Source organism: Lytechinus variegatus, chromosome 4, assembly GCF_018143015.1.
Source record: "Lytechinus variegatus isolate NC3 chromosome 4, Lvar_3.0, whole genome shotgun sequence".
In the NCBI taxonomy this organism is placed as follows: Eukaryota; Metazoa; Echinodermata; class Echinoidea; order Temnopleuroida; family Toxopneustidae; genus Lytechinus; species Lytechinus variegatus.
In genome coordinates, this window is record NC_054743.1 from 6,524,748 (window position 1) to 6,547,531 (window position 22,784).

Here is a 22,784-nt window from a genome sequence, read left to right on the forward strand (position 1 = left end):
TGAAATTATCGATTGATAAAACCTAAATAGGATATAATAATGCTTTTATATTCATTTAAATTTCAAAATTATCTATTATTTATTTTTTAATGATGACTTACTTAATAATGGCCAATATGCCTCCTTTTTTTCATTTAAAAAAATTTCTAATCGACTATTTGCAAAACTAGTCTAGCTTCCAGACATAAATAAAAAAAATCACCATCGATCGAAATCAGGGCCGATTGCACGAGCTGTCTTTCCAACTGTCTTTCGTGCAGGCGCGTAGCCAGAGGAGGGGGGCGATCACCCCCCCCCCCCCCTACAACAAAAAAGTCCCCATAAAGAAAAAAAGAAAAGAAAAGAAAAGAAGAGAAAAGAAAAGAAAAGAAAAGAGAGAAGAAAAAGAAATGCGAATTAATTAAGGGAAGCCCAAAGCAAAGGGAAGAAAGGTATACAGTATGTGGGTTTTTCCTTTTTATTCTTTTGTATTTTTCTCAAAGGAATCATAGTACCTTTACGAAACTACTTCACTTTCGTTCTAAATTTATTTCTATAAATTTTGCTTCATCGCTTCGCGCGGTTAATGACAATATTTTAGTTCTCATTTATTATCCTCGCCGCCGAGGCTCTCTAATCCTGATCACCTCGGTTACAATATTATATACTGTATTTCTTGCCAGCCTAAAATTTCAAATTAGGGCATGGACTGGTCGACCCCTGGCGGGTAAGTTTATATCAATCTGCCGTCACCCCCCATATAGGCCACTTTTCCAGCTCAAGCTCCGTTACTAAACAGCCATAATTAGGTGGCAAACAGTTCCTCATTTAAAAATAGGATGGTATCAAATTCTTGTCGTATTGATTAAAGTACAATATTTCTATCAAATTCTACGAAACTTACATACATGTCATTTCCCTGCATTTCATCTCCTGTCTCGTTTTGCGCCCTCAGATTGAAATTTGGAAAGACTCTTCATTTTCTTTATTATCTAAAATAAGCATAAGCACTTCAGGATGAGTCAAAGAATTTATGCATATATCATCCTTTTTAATATAATTTCAGTATATCACATAATTTTTAACATTTTGGGGCTCTATTTTACCTAATAATGAAGTTCAATTATCCGATTAGAAGATCAAGTGAATTAGAGCCGATTTGGGAGAGAGATATTTTGATGAAACGTCAGCAATTTCATATACAGTTAAATTATTTGTAATCAAATCTGATATTTCCAAGGGAAGCATTCCAAACAATTTAAAGAATATATACCCTTTTGCAGGGACCCTTTCCTTTTCCAAACTTATTAATAAAACGCTTGAGCTACCGCGCTTGCGCGGAGTAATTATTATTCTAAATTCCTTCATTTATCCCCCTTTTTTAGCGTTCACAATCACTTTTGAAAGCAAGGTTTAAAATCACAATAAAATCAACTGAATTGGAGCTGAGCTGATATAGGCACTAGAGACAAGAGAGATGGCTTCTTTTCATTTCAATTTGATGGAAGGATGAAAGCTTCGCGCGGGAGGGGGGAAACTCCCCCTCCCTGCACCCTCCCCCTATAGAGAGCGCGCTTCGCGTATATTCGCCGCCCCCCTCAAAAATGAAATCCTTGATTTCAATCGGCCCCTGATGGGACGCAAGCCGGGATGCAAGTGCACACCACGGGCATTTATTTCCGTGGTGCACACACACATATAGGCGGATCCGATCCAGGAGACGAACAGATGTCGGAAGCATCGACCACAGCACCCCCCCCCCCCCTCACATTCACACACATACCCTCACACACCCACACATACATTAATTTTCTCTAACTCGCAAAACAGAGAACAAGGCGGATATGCATGCAAGAAGGAAATATTCCTTTCCGCGAAAGGCGTTGATGCTCTGAAATTTCGATATTTCTCTAAAACCTTATAACCTGCATTGATTTTGATAGGCCCTATAGGCCTATAACTTGATTACGAAGAAAAAAGAACTCAAAATGTGAAACGAATGATGCGAGGTAAAAAAGAGAAGTTTCCTTTCCCATGCACGCGAAGCGAAGCATGGAAACCCCTGTGATTTATTTAAAAAAGAAAAAGCGCTTATAAGCGCTTAGCGCGTCCTTTTGTATCATTAAGAAACTTGAGAAATATTCAAAATTTCAAATTGGTGGGGCAAAACAAGTCAGGAGATGGATGTGCAGATATATAGAATTTAAAAAAAACATCGTATATACTAGCTTTTGCATAATAGTCCAATGCCTGCCCCCTTGAGCAGATACTTGCCGGGGATACTTGCCAAAAATTGCTTGCTGAAAAAAGCATGTGGGGAGCTGGGCAATTTATCCACCGACTCTGACTAGAAAAGCGGAAATTTTGTGTCAATGAACTTTAAAAAAAATACTCTTCATATTATTTCACACCAACATACTTAATTTCTGGCAAGAAATATATGATTGAGTCCCACAGCCGGAGAGGTTGAAAATCGGGGTAGAAAAAGGGTATGGGAGACAAAGGGGAACTTGCAATTTATATATTCCCCCCCCCCCCCTCCCTGCACAGGGCAAAATTTTATGTGAAGAAAGAGAAGAACGTCTCGTTCAGGTTTTTATTCTTTTGAATAAAAATAAGAAGGAAAAACAATAAAGCTATATTTTCCCCCCTTTCCCCCTTCACGTTTTCTTTTTCTCCTTTTCCCCTTCTTCATTTAGGGGACGTTTTGGGGGCGACTACCAGTGGCGGACCGTGACCCGGAGGAGACAAAGCATTGGAGGGGCACAGCATTGTTTTATTCACAAACAATACAGTGCCCCTCCAATGCTTTGTCTCATTCGGGTCACAGTCCGCCTATACCCACACCGCCCCCTCCTCCTGTCTACGCGCCTGTTGCACATTTATAACAGTCATGTGTTAAAATATGTTAAAGTTTGTTCAACAATTACACATTCTTTACACAATATTGATTTTTGTTCCAAAAATTCATTCAAGTCTGTATATTTAACACGTTTAAAGGGGAGGGTAATAAAACATTTTCACTGAGCGATTTGGAGTATTTTACCGGGGGCAGTGCTAAAGGGGGGTGTCCTTACATGTAGGGTGGACATACAGCTCGTTCGGACCAGGGGCGTAGATACAGGGGGAGAGGACCGGGGGCACTTACCCCAGTAGATTTGGTGTGCCACCAGATGCCCCCTAAAAAAATATTCTGCTGGAAAAAAATTGGTATAGGGCCTTTAAGTTACATCATCATTTGCATTTCTTGCTTAAGTGTTGTACATAATTTCTCTGGCATTGATGAGAGCGCATGATTCGAAACGGAAAAATAAAAAACCTTCAAACTTTTAAACTTTTCTGTTCGCGCAGAGAAAGAGCATAACGCCATCTGTTGTCCGTGCACAGTAAACAAAAAAATGCACGTTGTTTGTAAAATGTTTTAAACAGTATATTTTAGAATGAAGGGCTTAAACAACGTGCTTCAAATTTTATACAGCGTTTGCACAGTGTATACTGGATAAATCGTGTCTGAAAAAAAAATTGCGAACTTATTCTGTATAATTCTGCATCTTCAAGAGAATTCAACCCAACCCCCGATACAACCCCAAAATGTGCTTCATTTAACATGTTTAACACCTTTTAACCCTAAAAAGACAGGGGGGGGGGGCTGAATCAGCCCCCCCCTCGACATTTTTCGTGATAAATCCGCCGCACGAAATTTTTTGACTGCGTCACTCGCTGACTTTTTACTTTCAAGTCTCGCGCAACTTTTGAGATCAAAATTATGACCCCCGGGTACGCGGTTCCGAAATTACACAACATTTCGTAAGTGCATGCAGACCCAAAATTACTCAAAAACGTGAATTTGTGTACAAATCCAATGCAAATGGTGTTTTTAGCCAAAATTCATAAATGTATCATTATTTATCCTTTTACTGTTTAAAATCAATTCATTTTAGCTTTTTTATGGTCAAAATAAAGTCCCTAACGATTTCCATTGAAAAAACAATTTAAAAAAGTAAAAAAACAAAGAAATGCATAAGAAATTTATAAAACAATATAATACATAAGAAAATAAATGTGATGTTGAAAATTTTGAAAAATAAATTTGATCAGATGCCTATATAGAGTATGTGAAACAAAAAAAATAGCATTTTAGGGGCTTTATTTAATTAGAGCAAACTTGTAATTTTACGCATAAATTAGCATAATTAATGAGCAATGAGATTTTTCGCAGAATTTGATATTATGGTTTTGTAGATAATGCCATGGGTAACACGCGTGCCAATTTTCGTCGCGATCGCGCGATCGACGGCCGAGATCAGAAGGGGGGCTGAATCAGCCCCCCCCCCCGTCTTCCTAGGCGTTGAAATAGCCCAGTCTATTTAGGGTTAATACTTGATTTAGTATAATTATTTCAATTTTCAAATAGAGTAATAACTTCATTTAGCAATTATGTAACACGTATGAATTCGTAGGTATTAACTTTGGTTGATAAAACACATGTGGAGGAAGAATTCCTTTTAGAAAAAAATTAACTTGAATGTTTAGGCTTATTTTGGAAATACTTGCACGAGCTTCGAAAGACGACCTTTCTCTCTCACTTTCTTCATAAGCCAAAGATTCTTTATGATTAAAGTTGCGTACATAGCGCTCACTGAACAGAAGTCTCTAATTATTAGGAATTATTTGTACATGCAGACGTTCCCTCCTCTTTCGTCAATTGTTTCCCTCTCCTTCTTTCCTTTTTTCTTCCCCCTCTTTCTCTCCTTCTTCAATTAACACCTTTCTTCTTCATCTTCTCCTTCTTCATCTTTTTCTTCTTTGTCCCCTTCTTCATGTTGCCCGTTTCTTCTTCATCTTCATTTTCTTCATCTTCTCCTTCTTCATCTTTTTCTTCTTTGTCCCCTTCTTCATGTTGCCCGTTTCTTCTTCTTTCCTTCACTCTCCTTCTTCCATTCATTTTTATATTTCTTTGTATACTTTAATATTTGCCAGGAAATGTAGCTAGTTATATCATATGTGTGAATGTATAGAATAAGTTTATATTTATTTTTAAAAAAAATATTCGTATAATGTTCTTGGTTTATGTCTCCTCTTTAGTCTCTCTGACCTCCCTCTATTCCCATCTGTCTCAAGTTTCTCATTCTGCAATACGTCTATCCCCTGCTCCCTCACTTTTCTTTCTCTTATCCATCATGTCCATATTTTGTATTCATGAAATAGATCTCCAGGCAAATTGATTAATTATTGATACCATTCAACCATTAAGCCAAATATTATATTTACTGTACTTGGAATGTTTTTTTTTATTGATATTGTAAATTGACCCACTCAACTTTGCTGCGGGTCAATATATGTGCATATACCGATAACTAAATAATAGATATTTAATAAATAAGCGCTCTACAACTGAAGGGGGCGGAAAAGAAAAGAAAAACAACAATATAATTACCCTGGCAATAAACAAGTGATACGAGCTGAACTTACTGTTTTTCAATGAACATCACTATTTACCTCGCTTAGGGGATCATACTTATTGTTTTTTTTTTATTATTTCGTTTTTTCTCCAAAGTATTCATCTAAGAAATAATTGTCTCCAAAGGGTATATTCATATCAAGTATTCGCTCATTTGAATCATTTGCCCCAAATTATCCGGTATAACCTTGTCTCGGAAGACTCAGATTAAAAAAATGAATAAAAGCTTTATACATATATATATATATACATTTTATGATAGCTCGCGCGCATATCTAACCTCATGTCCTCAAATATAAAGATAATGACTTATTTTACCATTCAATTATCATTTGATTTGATTATAAAATATTATATTTCAGATAATAAATCTAAAACAAAATAAAGTTGTTTTTACACCATGATAATTTTGTAACATTCTATCTCAATCTCAAAGCTTTTCTAGACTCATTCAGTGAGACCATCCTATAGGCTCTACTGATGTAGAAAACCTAAATATGGTGTTATTTTTTTAAAGTTCATATTATAGAGGTAAGATATATATGTACACATTATTTGCTACAATTTTCTAGATGAAACAATCAGGAATATTTCATTGAGTAAATGTCCAACATTAAGAAACATTTACTGATCAATCAGTGAGGGGGTCAGTGGCTTCTGATATTTTGAGTCAATAATTCAATTATTGAATAGATCAGACGTTGAAACAAGAATGGGACGGGGATCCAAACCTCGCCTCGCTACTCCCCCCCCCCCTCTCTCTCTATCTCCTTCTTCATTTAATTTGAGCTCTCCTTTTTTCCCTTTCTTCCTTACTTTATTCCTTCTTCTATTCCATTCTTTTTATCTCCTTTCCTCGTTTTCCCTAATTCTTTCTGTCAGTTTTTTCTTTTGTCGATTTTCCAAATTTTATCGAACGGGAGCGAAGTTATACCGACGTCGATATTCGGAATAGTGTAGGTAAGGGGTCGTATACCCTCCACTCCCTTTGCTACGGCATTAGCTGTCTTGCATATGATATAGATCCTCTCTGGAAGAAAATTATACATACTAAAACAAAAAAGTGCACACCTAGTTAACAAGAGAGCACACAGCCTTTCCATTTACATATACTTGAATGCAGGATAAAAGAGCACTATCCATTAAAAGCCTTGCTCAAGGGCTTAGGTGCCGCGGCCTGGGATCGAAACCCAGTCATGCGGAGCTGAAAATTTGTTATATTCGAAGTTGAAAACTTGATATTATAAGCACTTTTTGTAACCAAGAACAAAATGAGTACCTTATTAAACAATAATTGATGCGAGCGCAAAACGTGAGTCAAAAATTGTGATATTCTCACCCGAATACTGCACCATGTAACCAAGGACAGAATGAGTACCTTACTAAACACAATTGATGCAAGCGCAAAGCGCGAGCCAAATTTTTTTTGTGATTTTGTAACCTAAATAATATGTTTTATTTCAAAAAGGATATTTCATTTTGGAGAAAAGGGCACATTTAATTTAAAAAAAGATACTCTTTTTGAAAAAGTGCACTTACTTCCTACGAGGAATTTGTCGGCCTGGCAAGTGCCCCCACCGGTTCCGCCGCCCCTGCAAACCTGTTTCAACTTTAAGGATCACAATCAAACAATATTAACAGTAAATATTAACATGAATCAGGGCAGATATTAGCAGCATGTAGGCTAGCTAAATATAATTCCAGACTCTTTTGATGATTGGGAAAGCACGGTGTAATTTCCTAAAGACTTATTATGGGCAAACATTATATTAAGTATATTTAGACATGATTTTAAAATACTAAAATTGATTTTGTAAAGTGGATTTATTTTGATATAAGGGATTAGAATGCTTTCAAACTGCATGTTGGAAGCCTGGAATTGATTCCACCAATGACTTAATTGACTGCAACCCCAACCTAACCCCACTCCCACCCATCCCCACCCCAAGCGCATTTTGACTCCATATAATCTACGGAAATAATTTAGTTTAAAAAAATGTATATGCCTATATACTAGTAACATGGACATTTTTGTGTTTTTTGGCCAACTGCAAACTTGTTGATGACTTGTTATCATGAATTTGCCAACTGTCGATTACATGGCTGAACATGAGTTACCAGTGTTCTGTTCTTTTCAAGTCTGAATTTTGCCGACTGGCAAAAGCACTTTATCGATTGGTAGAGCATATGGCATATGCAACTTGAACAGGCCTACTCCATAATTTGCCAAATGTATAAGGCTTTAATTATTTAACATCAACTTTGGAAATTCGCCCCAACCAATATTCTTTACCTAGGCTTTCAATTCAATTCAATTCTTTTATTTCATTTCCATTCAAAACATAATACAAAGTAATATAAAACAATATAAATCAAATACAATTTTACAGAAGGGCATTCTTACTTCGTAAAAAAAAACACAGTATAATATAGAGCATAAATGGATATGGAAATGGAAATGAGGGGGATCCACTAAAAAGCAAAGCTTGTAAAATTGTGGATCCCCCTTGGAAAAGAAGAAATTATAGTCGACTTACTATATGCGTACATGCATGTATTACAGGAAAGAAAAAGAGAAAAAGAAATCATATTGACGGAAACATAAAAACTGAACAAATGCAAAGCTTTTCACACAAAGAGGTCTTCGTTGTAAAGGATATGTTGCGCAAGACAGGAAAAAACAGAGAGAGGGGATGACAAGACGTAGAAGACAAGACAAAACAAGAGACAGGACAGTACAAGACAACTAGTTTTTAAAAAGGAGTAAAACTAAGAATGGGAAAGGGCTGACCATGAACCAGCTTGATCTGGTGAAATAACAAAGGACTGGACAATATAGATGAAAAAAGATAAAATAAAAGTGAAAAATGTAAGGATTATAATCAAGATAATGAAGTGTTAGTTCCGTTGAGAAGAATTATAGGAATTAAGCAGGATACGTTTGAGTTTACGTTTGAATGAATTCAAGGAGACACTGTCTTTAACATTATTAGCGAGTGAGTTCCAGAATTTAGGACCGTTGAATAAGAATGTATTTTTGGCCAGTAAAGTTCTGTAAAGTGGGATGTGAAGTTCGTCAGAGTGTCTCGTGGGGTAGTTATGCTTGCCTCTCCTCATTTTGCAAAACTAGGGTGTAGGTCAAATTGTCAATAATTGTATAATTTGAAAACTCAGACATAAGCTTTTTTTGGCTTTCATTGTATTTTATAGCTCCATCTTTTTTGTCCTTTGCATTTGCCAACTGGTATAGCGTGCCCACATGGACTTGGAATTGGCAACTGGTGTAGTCTATATTCTGTAACCTTCTTCGAAGGTACCTATATCGGGCTCTCATTTTTTCTTTCTCTTTCTTTCTTTCTCTTTCTTTCTTTCTTTCTTTCTTCCTTTCTTCTTTCTTTCCTTTTCTCTCTCTTTTTCTTTTTCTCCCCTGTCCTCTATTTTGCCAACTGGCGTATGAATTTGCCGACTGCTATGAATGTGGTGTCACCCCATACCCCTCCCCCTAGCTACCTCCATGATTATCTTTATTATTACTAAAAATGGAGGGGGCGTGCATCTCATTCATATCGGCATTCAAAAGGGAATTTATAACAAAAATAAAATTTTAGCCAAATATTAGTCGGAAGAAAGGCAACTTGGTTGTGTAGGCTAATGGAGGGGGGGGGGGAGGTGTTTCGGATTTCTCTTGGGCAAGTTACATTACAAGTTAATTTGTGCTTTCTTTGTATGTTACTTTTATGCAGTGGCGTAACTACGGGGGTGCATGGGGGGCACGTGCCCCCCCCCCCAATCGGCTGACAAGAAAAAAAGGGAAAAGGAGAAAAAGAGGGAGAAAGGAAGAGGAACGTAGTGGGAAAGAAGAAATTATTATTCATTATAATGGTATATTACATTATAATCATGTTATGGAAACATTTTTATCATAAAAATGGGACCTTCTGCCTTGTTGCTAGGCGCTCAGCATTTAGATTGGAGAAGGGTAATAATAACATGTTATGTTATGCAGGGCCCGCTGGTAGAGCAGTTTCCTAACTGAAGTGGCTACCCTGGGTAAATAAAACATTATTATTATTATTATTATTATTATTATTATAACTTTAAGAAACATAATTTGCTCAGGGCCTATGTTGTCATTGTTCCTGGTGCTCGCATTGTCTGTTTAGAGAGATATACATTATAAACCTGTTGTACGAAAAAATCCCGTTTCAAGTCAATATAAACCAAATATATTATTATTTTATGTAGTGACATATGCATCTTTTTTAATGATTACTTAAAATGATTGTCCCATGTTAAGATCTTAATATAAAACATTTCCTGTCCGTTATTACGTTCGTATCAGTGGATTGGTGAGATAAGTCTGTTCTCCGTGTATTCCTAAAATCAGTCCTTAAATTGTCCCTTTTTCTGATCTGAATATCAAAAATTTTCAGCTCGCGCTTCCCGCTCGCATCATTTGATTATTGAAATACGTATGGTCTTAGTGAATTCCTACAAGCAAGCCTTAGAATGCCCCGCCTCATGTCTGAATTATCTAAATTTTCAGCTCGCGCTTCGCGCTCACAATATTTGATTAATGAGATGCGTATGGTAATCATGATTACAATGACTACACAAAGTGCTTCATGTGTTCAGATGTAATTCTAACAAAATCAGCAAGTGCTTTGCACTCGCATTAGATGACTGTGGTGATATATGTATACTATTAAGGGATTCCTAAAATCCTGTTTGGGGTCAATATAAACAAAAATTTCGGCTCGCGCTTCGCGCTCGCATTGTTTAGAGAGACAGGTACCTATTATGATTACAAAATCGATTCCCTTTTTAGGTCTGAATATCAAAAATTTTCAGCTCGCGCTTCGCGCTCGCATTATTTGATTACTGAGATGCGTATTTTTATTCATGATTACAATGACTACAAGTGCTTCCGTAAAATGTCTCTATTAGGTCAGTATACCTGACAATTGAGCGCGCTTCGCGCGCTCACTAAGTGACTCAAAATTTTGGCCGGTGCCCCCCCCAATGCCGTGACCCACGGTACGCCACTGATTTTATGTATATGTATTGATGTACACAGTAAAAACGCTGTTTAAGATTTTATACAACGCTGTTTACTATATGAACCTTACAATAGTTGTTTAACAGTTTAAACAATCATGTCTAATATTTTGAAGATTAGACATTGAAAATTAAACTTTGTTGTTTAGATTTTGAACACTTGCTTAAACTGTTTAAACAATTACTGTAAGGTTCATATAGTAAACAGTGTTGCATAAGAATTTTAAACAGCGTTTTTACTGTGTATGTATTTCGCAGTCGTATTCTGCAACTGGGATAACCCCTTTCAAGCTCCCTGTAGCTTTGGGGGTTCCCCGTTATCTCTTATAAGTTTCAGAATTTCAAATTGATACCTGTTCACTATATTATTGATTCAGTTATTATGCTTTTATTGTTTTAAACAATCACTTAATCCAACCTAACTCCTCACGCCCTGTCTGGATACGCCATCTGTGATCACCATGCCAAAATGATTTAATTGGGCATGCAGTTAAAAATCTGGCATGATATTGTTAATCCATGGTTGGCTAGTCATCAGGTCGCGTTTGGTCCATAAAAGTGATCATATCATTGACATTCCATTTCATTCTGTCGGTTGTTTAAGTCTAGGGTATGTGCTACTTTGTAGAAGTACAACTTGAAAATGTCTGTAACCGATATAATTCCTCTGGCAGACAATCACGAGCGATTCCAAGATACTTTTTACAATGCATTCTATAAGATCGACCAGAAGGAGTTCCTTCTTGACAAAGTGAGTCAATACTTCGACACCAAAGTGATGAAGATTCTGACTGATGCCTTTGACCGTGATGAAGAGTTCAGTCTCCTTAGTGTAGGAGTAGGAGAAGGTATGCAGGATGTTGTTTGTTTTTAATTATTTTTTTTTTATAGAATCTTTACTGTTTCAAAGAAAACTCTTTCATTGAAAAGATTGATACATAAAGGGTTCTTTGACATAAAATTTTGCTCGTGCGAGAGTTGATCCGGTGGACAAATCTGCACTTTAAGCCAAGCATAAAAACCTAACCTCCAAAACTTAATAAACCCTAATCTTTGTATTCTCATTATTCTGAAACAAAAACTCTAATACAAATTACAATCCTTTTTCCCGGTCCTTACTCTGTCAACCCTATATGCCTTCTGAGAATATTTCGCAAAGGTGCAACATGATCATTTATAAAAAAAAATATATATAGTTTAAATATTACAATTGAAAGCCTTACACTAAAAGAAGTGACTTTGAATGAAATGATGTGCTGCAAACATATGATTTTATTTTAACCAACAAAGGGATTTACATCCCTTTGATTGAAATCACTCTGACTTTTAAAAAAATAATCATTGATTTAAATCACTTTATTGGAAATATGCACAAATGATTGAAATTTCTTTTGTCTGTGCCATTTTTTTCCAAAAGTGAAGGATTTTATATCATCAAAACATGAATATATCCTTCATATCTACTCAGAACAATTGAAATCAAGTCAATATAATTAGGTATGTCTTGTAAAACGAAAGATGTAAACATAGTATATAAGCGGTTAACACTTAGACCCATTTGCGTACCTTTAAAGGGGGGGGGTAGGGGCAGACCCCCCCCCCCCCCCGACGAGTCACAACTGATCCCTGACGAGTCAGTGGCAGTGGCCCCTCCTTTGAAGTTGAAGACCTTTTTTTCTGGTACGAAATCCTTTATTTTTGGTTCAAGACTTTTTTTTGCTTGTCAAATTTATTGGCGGACGATTTTGCCCCCCCCCCCCGTGGAAAATCCTAGGTACGCTACTGCTTAGACCCCTACTCCACTGTTATAATGGGACTTTCCGATTTTTTGTTGTTGTTGATAGTAATACGAATTTCTTATGTTTATGTCATATTCCAAAAGTGTTTTCAGAGAGCAGTTTTCAAGAAAAGAGTGAGCAAACGGTTGTTGGTAGTTCTCATTTTTATGATTTCAAAAGGTAGATGATCATGAATATTTTATCGCAATTTGCAAGCTGAAAACAAAGATAACCTTTTAACAATAATATTGAAAATTATAAGTAACAATCAGTATCAGTTATAAGCTATGTCAGATTGAAAGAAAAATACTCCTTTTGTGAGACGCTTTGCTGTAGATTTTATCCTCCGTTTGAAAAGTAATCAAACTAAGTATGTTTGTGCTTCTTCTTATGTATCACACTTTAAAAAATACATTATTGTTTAATTGAAAAACAATCACAATAACTGTACACCCTGAATTATGTGCCTTGTATATTGCTCTCCAAAACAAAAAAAATTGTTCACATCCAACCATAGCAATGGCAGTTCAGAACAAAACAAAATATTTGAATTAAAAAAAAAACCCTGAAATTATAGGCCTGAATTTCATACATATAATTTAATCTGGAGGAGTTTGAATCAAGAGACGTCGTTCCGATGTATTAAGCGCTATATAAAGGCGGAATATTATTATTATTATATGTGCTTTATCAAGCTAGTACACTGAGAACAGTTTAGTAATACATATACAAAAAAGTGTTTATGCATGTTCTTGGAAAACTTCACAAAATCTTGACAACAACCATATATTTATTTTGTGCCCTTTTATTTGGCAAACGTGAGCATTTACTTATGTACATTTTTCATTGTATGTGTTGAATTGACACCAATAATGCACAAAATCTGCAGTGACCATGCTGATCCTCGTTTTAACCCATAGTTAGATATTTTATTCTTTTACATGTATTAAAATATATACACCGTTGTATTGTTAAGGCTGTAGACCCGTGTTCTTATTCATAGCAAAACTGCCAAAAACTGCCAAATACTAATATTCAGATTTCTTGTAAAACAATCATTCGAATAAACCTGCATTTTTTTTTCAAATTCAGTCACAGCTTTGCAAGTCCATAGTTCTAATCAGTCAAAGAGCTCCAACCATGGCTCAATTAAACAAGCAAGAAAGAAATGTAGTTTTCTTTAATGATTTTTAGTCCTTGGCTTGAAAGTCGAAAATGTTTCTCTTCGGATAATATGTTAGTCTCTGAGTCATGGAATTCTTCCAGAGAAACTGATCTTCATAAAAAAGAGCTATGAATGGGAATACACCAGCTTGATAGTGGACCTTTTAGCTGTATACCAAGACAATTCCTCAACTTGGACTGAACCCACCCATACATTATAGGAGCTAAATACCCTACACCAGATCAGAGCCCGCGGGCACATCTACATCATGACATAAATATTCTATATACATTCTATTTTGACTGGATTTGACTATAGATCTGACAAGCCCCCCCCCCAAAAAAAAAAAAGAAAAAAAAAATAGAAACTGGCTAGCCTGCATGATCGCCCTTAGCAGGGGCGGAACCAGCTTCCGCCAGTAGGGGGGGGGCGACATTTTTTAACCCATATTTTCCCGATCGGCCGCACAAAGTTGATTTTTTTTTGAAGGGGTTGTCTCAGTGGCGTAATGAGCCAACAATTGTGAGGGGGCTCAATATGGCGTATAGCGTAAAGTTGCGAGCGAGCGATCAAAATTTTGACATTTTTATTACAAAAATCTAAGTTCGTGATAGATATCACAAAATAATTGAAAAATAATATCATATTTCACCCTTATCCCCTTCCTTTTCTCCTTTTTTGGGGGTCGTGATTTTTTTTTTTTTGGGGGGGGCAAAACGCCAATGTCCTAACAGTAATTTCTTAGCTTTATTCTTATAAACAACATAAATGTGTAATGATCTCATAAGCCTTATTTAAATAGTGTGAGTGCGAGCTCAAAGATGTAAAATTTTGTGCATTTTGTCATAGAAATTTATCATTCTGGGCAATGTTTGTGAACCTGAGTATATAAATAAATAATTACTGCGAGCACGAAGCGCGAGCAGAAATTTTTAATGTGCGATCTGGCCTTGTCGGAAAGGGACCTGTTAAGGACATTTTGCAGTTAGCCATTAAGATGATACATATTTCAACAAATAAATAATGCCAGGGCGAAGCACGAGCTGAAAATTATTTGACATTCCGACCTAAAAAATGACGTTGTGTGCAATTTTTGTAATGATAAAGGGTATAAGGATATAACCAAACAATTTGAAAGATCAATGTCCGAGCTGAAATGTGTTTTGTATATTGACTTCAAAACTTGATATTTTAAGCTACATATCAGCCTATTGAGCAAGATATGTATCTCATGGAATAGCTAGGCAATGCGAGCGCGAAGCGCGAGCGAAAATTTATTATAGTGACATGAAATATTTCAACAAAATATTTTCCAAGTCTTCCCCTGACCCTATTTTATTCACTCGTCTCCCGCGCACCCTTCTTTTTTCCTCCTTTCTTTCCCCCTCTTTTTCTTTCTTTCCCCCTTTTTCCATTTTTTTGCTCCGCCAATAGAGGGGGCCCTGGCCCCTCGGCCCCTGCATCCATTGCTTGTATGATTGTATATTGTGACTTACATAGTAACTTTCCACTAGCTGAACTTGTTTGATCTTGTTCATTGTTTATTTTTTTATTATGTATGAAAGTATATTCAATCAGGTACAATAGATAAGCAAAAGCCTGTTTTCCATCAATGACCTGATGACATGCTGGTGCACCGGTGCATGGTAGCGCATTACCTTTTCACACACTCTAAATGTACAAAGCTGCCTGTATAAATTATTGTCTGCATTAGGGGCGGCGATCTAGGGGGCAGGGGTGCACAGTGCCCCCCCCCCACACACACACACATATACACACATTTCGGAGCGTTGAAAAGGTGCCCTTTTTTACGCAAGAAAAGTGTCCTTTTTGTGCATGAAAAATACCCCAACATGAATGTATAATGTGCCCCTTTTACCTGAGGAGGATCCGTTTTAAGTGTTATGTGCCCTATCTCGTATAAGTGCCATTTTTACAAAACAAAATGACCCCTCTCGAACATGTTCTTTGCCCCTTTCACCTGATAATGACCTGTTTTATGTGTTAACAAGTGCCATTTCTCATATGAGTACCAATTTTACCACAAACCCCACCCCCCCCCCCCCCCCTCCTTACGAACGTGTTCTGTGCCACATTCACCTGAGAAGGACCCGTTATAATGTGTGAGCAAGTGCCCCTTGCTTTCTTATAGGTGCCCTTTCTCGACGAATCAGTGCCTTTTTGTACCCAAGAAAAGTGCCCCACGTGAACGTTTTCTGTGCCCTTTCACCTGAGAACGACCTGGTTGTGTGTTAATGAGTGCCCCTTTGAAACGAGAAAGCAATATTCTCATTTTTTCTAGTATATCAGTTTTAACACCACAGTTTTTACAGTGTATATTGTACACTGTAAAAACTGTGGTGTTAAAACTGACACCAATTGGTGTTAATAGAGGACCACACCCTGATGTGTTAAAATAACACCCTAACCCTAACATAACACCAAAGAGTGTAAATGTAACAACCATAGGTGTTGTAATAACACCTATAGGTGTAAAACTAACACCACCAATTAAATACTGGTGTAAAATAACTGATGTGGTCCTCTATGTACACCGGTTATCACCACAGTTTTTGCTGTGTACATGTACTGAAGGAGAAAACAAAGTTGTAAGAATAATCCTACGTGCCTTAAGTTTCTTGAGTCATGTGAGTGGGGTAGATAAGCAGTGACGTACAGATGGGTGAAGACCAAGAAAAAGAGGAAAGAGAGAAGGATGAAATGGAATATTATTTTCAGAATAAATTATGTCAAAATCTATCGCAAAGTTGGATTTTCGTTATAAAATGTCAAAAGTTTTGCTAGCTCGCTCGCATCTTCATATAAATTTTATGCAATACGACAAATTTAGACCCCTCAAAATGTGTTAACTTATCATGCCACTGCAACCGCGTAGCCAGGATTTCATTTTGGAGGGGGCGGTATAAATGCACGCGAAGCGTGCCAACACTTAAAGAGCGCGCGAAGCGCGCTCCCTAGGGGGTGGGTGCAGGGAGGGGGAGTTTCCCCCTCCCGCGCGAAGCGCGAAGCTTTTGGTGTTTCATAAATTAAAATGAAAAGGAGCCGTCTCTCTTGTCTCTAGTGCCTATTTCAGCTCCAATTCAGTTGACTCATTGTGATTTTGAACATTGTTTTCATGAACCTTAATTTGTTGTCAAAAAGTGATTGTGAACACACAAAAAAGGAATACATTGGAGGAAATTAAAATAATAATACCCTAGCGCGAAGCGCGGAAGCTAAAGCGTTTTATCATTTTTTTTTGCCATAAAAAGGGTCCCGACTAAAGAGTCTTCTCAAAGATATATTGAATACTTCCCTTGGAAAGATCAGATTTGATTACAAACAATTTAGCGACAGTGCATATCTTTAACTCGCAAAACAGAGGAGAAGAAGTGTATATATGCCGGGAGAAAGATATTCAGCCCCGCGCAGAGCAATGAAACTGTGAAATTTCAAAGGGCGGACGTTTCATCAAAATAATGCAGATACGTCTAATACCACCATCGGCTCTAATTAAAATGATTTTCTAAGATTATTGAACTTCTTTATGAGGAAATAGTGCGCAGAAAGTTGAAACTTCTATGATTTAAAGAGGATTCCTAATTTCTTTGACTTATCCTGAAGTGCTTCATTTTGAATAATAAAGAAACTTAAGTGTCATTCAACATTTCAAACTGAGGGCGCAAAACAGGGCAGGAGATGAATGTGAAGGGAAATGACATGAAGTTTAATAGAATTTGATAAAAAAATTATATTGTACTTCTTTATTTAATACGACGCGAATTTTAGGAACCTGTTTGCCCCAGAATTATGGTTGTTTGGTAATGAGCTGAAAAGCAGGAGAAGTTGACTTTATGGAGGTGGAAATTGATATAAAATTTTACCCGCCCGGAGCCGACCCGACCAGAAGTTGCGCGATCAATTTAAAAAAAAAGATAACTTCATATACTTTGGCGTAGCCTTACTCTAATTCCATGCCCTAATGGATACATTTGAACTTTAACCGGTAAGAAACACATATACCTGAGGTGGAAAAACAGGGTTAGAGAAAGGGTGGGGAAACAATGGAGAATTGCAATATTGTCATTTAACCGCGCGCAGCGCGGAAGAAAAATTCATATATAAATTTAGAGCAAGAGTGCATGATGGAGTTTCTCTTTTAAGAAAAAAAAAGAATAAAAAGAAAAAAAACACAAAGCTACCTTTCTCCCCTTTCCTCCCTTCCCTTTTTCTTTTCTCCTCTCTTTTTTCCCTTCTTTTTTTTCTTTTTGGGGACGTTTTTTTGGGGGGGCGACCGCCCCCACCGCCCCCCCCTGGCTACGCGCCTGTGCCACTGTAGAAGTCTTTTTTTTTCTTTTGTTTTTTATAGTGCCCTTTTCCAAAGAAAATCTGCCCCCCACTTTCAACTTCGCTCCACCCCCTGGTCTGCATACTTTATATGTTTGATGTTTGCCTTTATCAGTCAACCTTTGTAAAACAGTTGTTAAAGGACAAGTCCACCCCACAAAAAAGTTGATTTGAATAGAAAAAGAAAAGTGCAACATGGATAACACTGAAAATTTCATCAAAATCGGATGTGAAATAAGAAAGTCATGACATTTTGAAATTTGATTAAATTCACAAAACAGTTATGCACAACCCGCTCGATATGCAAATGAGGGAACTGATGACATCACTCACTCAATATTTCTTGTGTATTTTGAAATATATAATATCTTAATTTTCTCCTCATTGTCACAATTCACAAAAGAGAGTCAGAATCAGGGTGATCAGATTTGGACAATCTAAGGGACACATCCAGGTCGGATATATATGTGTGTGTGTGTGTGTGTGTGTGTGTGTGAAGCTATACATGTACAACAGCTTTGGCAACTCTTTTATTTAAATATTGTAAAGAAATGGATGAAGAGAACAATGGTAGACGTAGCTTAAATCAAGGTTCCCAGAGCTATCTACCCTTTGGAAAAATTGATGACATATATATATATATATAAGTGTTCAAGTTCTGCAATGTTTTAGATATGCAACTTAGAAGGTGGTAAAATATTGCATTAAATAAGCTTTGTTTCTCTGGGCTCACCAAACATTATAGTCTCTACATTCAAGTATCAGGATGAAAAAGTGCATTTTGTTGTTGGGTTCACAACATTTTGAGCACAACTGCTAACTGAATATACAGTGTATAATAATGATAATGTATGATTTTGTTTGTCACACAGGTCCTCATGAATTTCACATTTTGAAGAGTCTTCAAACATTCTATACATCCATAAGCAGTGTTTCAGTGGATCCGAAAGGGAGTATGGTACGGACCTTCATAGATAGAGTGGCTTCACTGAATGTCGATAACAAACCTCCCATTACCATTTAGTCTGTTAATGGCTCCCTGTCTGAGTTCATGACGACCAGCACCTTGGCGAGACGCAATAAGTACCATCTCATCACCTCCATACACTCACTGTATTATACCGATGATCTTCAGACGACCGTCTCTCAGTTGACATCAATGATGAAAGACAGTGGACTCATCATTATAGTTTGTACGAAAGGTATATAACAACTTTATGCTTTTCCCTTCCTTCGGAGGGGGGGGGGGGGGGCAAGGGCATAGGCGGCGGAAGCGGGGGGGACGTGTCCCCCCTAAATTTGAGGAGGGGGGGACGGTCCCCCCTAAATTTGTTGTTGATGACTTTTTTTTTTTTTTTTGCTTGTCAATTTATTTTCCTACGTCCCCCTAAAATGTTTGGGTTGAGAGCCTTTTTTTTTTTTTTTTTTTGCTTGTCAAAATTTTTTTGGTGGTCCCCTCCTAAAATTTTGGGCTTCCGCCGCCAATGGGCAAGGGAAGTGGGGTTGCTAGCGGTACCGAAAATTATTCTGGGGCACACCATCCCGTCTAATTTTTAGTACATTATAATTTATATCATTGTATTGGGCTTAATCCATTCTGAAAAGAGTTGCCAAAGCTGTTGTAAAAGTTAAATCAACAATTTATATAAAGTTTGGAGGTGTGAAAACCTTTTCTAAATGTTGCACTTAAACCACTTTCAATAATATTTAAAGTTTATCAATAAATAACTACCATTACCTTTTAATGATGTTTGTAAAAAATAATACAATTCATAAGCACTTCACTCGCCAGGCGAGTTCCTTTCATTTACCTCTGAATAGCACATCGTTTGCACAAAAGACATTTGTTTTTACTGGTCCAAAATTGTGGAATTCTTTTTCAAAGGATATTATACAATGTAATTCAATACAAAATTTCAAAGGAAATCTTAAAAATATCTTCTAAATTCATATTAGATTATTGCTTTTTCCAAAGTAATGTAAACGTGTTTTTAATTTCTCTTTGTATACTCTCTGTATACAGTGTGTACTGAATCATTTATTTTTATTATTATTTATTTTTATCTTATAATTTATATTTTTTTCATTTTATTTTTTTTTTCAATTCATAATATGTACTTATAAAAACGTGGTCTTCATCTTATTTTTACAAGCTCTGCTTTTTAGTTGGTCTCTTTCGATTTCATGGTATCATTGTATTATAAAAATTGATTTAAATGTTGTTTTATAATTGTGCAAAATCCATGTGTCTGAATTTTGTCCAATTTTGCCTCGCTTTCCATCGGGATTGCCTCAAGCAGGAGTTAGGACGCTTACAATAAACGTCCTCCAAAAATGACTCTATTACGCCTTTTTTTTTTACCTCCCATTGGTTCTTTGTTAATATTCTTTTTTTTTAATGTGTGTCATACCTTTATAGGGGACCTTATTTCCAAATCATTCAGCAAATTTGCATTTTTAAGAGAAGCTATTCCGTCATACATACCGCTAACTTCGACGCATGTTAAAGAATTAGCTGAAAGTAGAGGCTTGAATGTCATCGCATTAGATGTTAACATGCAGTGGGACATCTCTGAAGTGTTTGACGTTCGGTCTGAATTTGGTAACAAACTCATTGACTTCTTCACACAGACAGCTTATTTTCGACAGACAGCGCCCTCTGAGGTGATGGATGAATTGATTGACTTCTGGCGTTCTATTTCAACCGAGGATGAAAATGGGCGTATCCTATCGGTAGCTCATGATGAGATACTTGTCATCTCAAAATAACTTGTATATCTACTTCATGTAATTTTTGTGATATGATTAACTTTTGTTCAGAAAAATATGGTATTTATGACAAAGAACTAAAATGGTTTTCTAACTATATTCCTGAAAGAAAACAACTTGTTTATTCAAAAGGTAAAAGGTACTATTTTTATTATATATAATCGATATATCAGAAGGTCTAAATAATCATGTATGTTCTACTCACTACAAATTCCAAGGATTTAAAATAAATCGTGATCGACTGTGAATAGTGGCCAGCGGAATTTTGAATTTATTTCAAATCTAAAGGATTAACTTTTTAATCTCAAAAAATTTAAATCCAAATCTTTTAGGTTTACATATAAATCAACAAGGTTTAAATCTAAGTCTTATATTCGGCTGGTCGCTATTCACTGTTGATCTGAATTCATTTTAAATCCTTGGAATTTAGAGTGTATATATGCTGATGCTGTACTCATCTATGTTACTGTGATAATATAAAGAATGTAACTCTAAATTTACAAAATATTGAAACACGCTAGATCTTCGTATAGGAGAAATTGTAAGATAGATGTTAGTAAAACGAAGACAGTGTTAATCTATACAAAGTCAACAGAATATTGATTATGGACTCGTAAAGCACTGTTCATTCAATCAGGTATGTCATTATCCACGAACATTTAAAATGGAATAATTACTGAAGGCATTTATGCAACTCAACTGCTTACAAGATTTACTACCTTCGGAAATTAGCAAAATTTTTTACCCCTGTCTTGATTACAATGTCACAGTCTAGGGCAACTGCCCCAACATACAGACAGTACCCTTATTGAGACTCCAAATAAGAGCAGCTTATCATGTAACCGCTAGTTATGACTATGGTAACAATTTAGGTCTCGACTTATTGAACATTGCTGGTAAACCCTCAACCCTATATGTGTCACAATGTGTTCACGGTCTTGCTCCATCCCGATTATAAAATGAAATATAAATGTACTTCGACATGTTTGGTATGGATTAAATATTTGTACCACCAAAACCACATATTCAACTCTTTTGTCAATCTTTTAAATATGCCGGTGCCAAAGTATGGAACAAATTACCCACAAATTTCCAAAATACTCAGTCCTTAGATGTATTTAGGTTTCTATACAAAATATCTAAGTGTAATATGTCAAAATCATCCAATCCTTAAACGTATTGCAATATTTTCTGGAATTTACATTATATTTCATCTATGATTATTTACAATTGTCAAACCCTACTTGTTTTGTTATTGTTTATATGTTTGCTGTAAGGTTATACTATATATTCTTTTTTAACTTTAGGCCTGTTTAACTCTTCTACCGTTTTACTAACTGAAAGGCCTTCAAAAATGTTTCCATCTCTTTACGTCTTACCCTGTTTTATATGAATTATACCTTATTATTGTAATTACCATTTTACTATGTTTTTATACACGAGGACCAAGATGCAAAACAGTAATTATATATCTGATTTTGTGAACCTATTTGAATATGTGTGACTTTGTTCTACTGAATGCAAGAGCTTTCATCAATAGTAATCTTTTGAATGATACACTGTAAAACTGTGGTGTTAAAACTGACACCAATTGGTGTTAATAGAGGACCACACCCTGAGGTGTTAAAATAACACCCTAGAGATTGAACATAACACCAAAGAGTGTAAATGTAACAACCATAGGTGCTGTAATAACACCTACAGGTGTAAAACTAACACCGCCAATTTAACACCGGTGTAAAATAACTGGTGTGGTCCTCTATGTACACCGGTTAACACCACAGTTTTTGCTCTGTAAAACCATGGACCTGGCAACAGAAGATAATCTATTGTTACTGGTGATGCTGTGACAATGCTCAGCACCCCCAAAATAGAACAATCTTCCGTGGACGGGGCCCTGAATAAAAAACAAAGGCATCAGAATGACGAGTTGGATGACGGATACGTATACTGGAAAGCTTATCTGAATAACAAATTTTAATGAGATTTTTGAAGAAGAGTGGAAATATTACGTATGAATTAAACATGTGTTTTCTATTCTTTCAAATGAGTATGTTTATCAGTAATATTCTTCCAATAAACTGATAAAGAAAACTCCATCACACTGAAAATTCGCCAACCTTAAGAATTGTGACTGGTGCCCCCAGTGGCGGACTGCGACCCGGAGGAGACAAAGCATTGGAGGGGCACAGCATTATTCACAAATACAGTGCCCCTCCAATCATTT

At 36.4% G+C, this 22,784-nt stretch overlaps 1 pseudogene; it reads left to right on the forward strand.

Annotated features, from left to right (window-relative positions):
* Positions 1–11,031: 11,031 nt before the first annotated feature.
* On the forward strand, positions 11,032–20,752 carry LOC121413259 (annotated as a pseudogene).
* Positions 20,753–22,784: the final 2,032 nt, after the last annotated feature.